We start from the raw sequence: 739 nt of genomic DNA, 5'->3' as shown, positions 1-739 counted from the left end.
TTCTGGAGCCAGACATGGGTTGGAGAAGGGCATGGCTCCTGCCTGAACAGTGCCCGAGTGGTTCCTGTCTCTCTGCTGACTGGCCACACAGCACCTGAGGACACAGCCAGGGTGAGGAATTTAGAGATGCACTGTCATCCCCAGAGCAGTTGGGAAGCAGACAGAAAATTACTCTCTTTGGCCTCCTGAAGGGACATGGACTCAATCCCTGTGGAGACCCAACCAAGGCCCTGTGTTATCAACGGCTGGAGGACTCAAAGGCGTCCTGGGAACACCCATCCTAAGCCCTACTGGGAGCCCAAGACAGGACACTCCCAGCTGCAGCAAAGGGGGGTCTTGGATTCTCCACCAATCATGGCTTTTTACACACTCATCTAACCAGCCTTAAACGAGCAAGACATTTATGAGGAATGGGATTTGTAAGGAATTACTGCAATTCATTCTCCTACTTCTAGGCATGACTTGCCTAACAAACAGATCCTGGCAGAATGAACATAACTAAAGGGAACAATTTCTAGACCGTGGAAAGAAGAATCTTACTCAGCCAGAAGTAATTCCTCCTCTCCAAGGGTTTGAGACCCCGGCAGAAAAGAAGGGCCTTCCCCACTAACAACGGACCAGGTCTCCACCTCAAACCCAATTCCTGCCTTAATCTCTGACCCCTTGCTTCCACTCACCGCTGCTTTGGGGGCTTCGACACCTCAGCTAGCCTGCGGCAGGCCTCCTCCAGCTGAGCCAG

The 739-nt window shown here is 52.2% G+C and overlaps 1 protein-coding gene across 1 annotated transcript in view; it reads right to left on the bottom strand.

Moving 5' to 3' along the window:
* The window catches only part of AXIN2 (axin 2), a 29,229-nt gene that overhangs the window by 7,666 nt on the left and 20,824 nt on the right, over positions 1–739 (bottom strand). The window lies entirely within an intron of this gene.

This window comes from Propithecus coquereli, unplaced genomic scaffold (assembly GCF_000956105.1).
Source record: "Propithecus coquereli isolate 6110/MARCELLA unplaced genomic scaffold, Pcoq_1.0 Scaffold76, whole genome shotgun sequence".
Taxonomy (NCBI): domain Eukaryota; kingdom Metazoa; phylum Chordata; class Mammalia; order Primates; family Indriidae; genus Propithecus; species Propithecus coquereli.
Note: the sequence above shows the minus strand (reverse complement) of the source record. Positions and strands in the feature narration are given on the sequence as shown.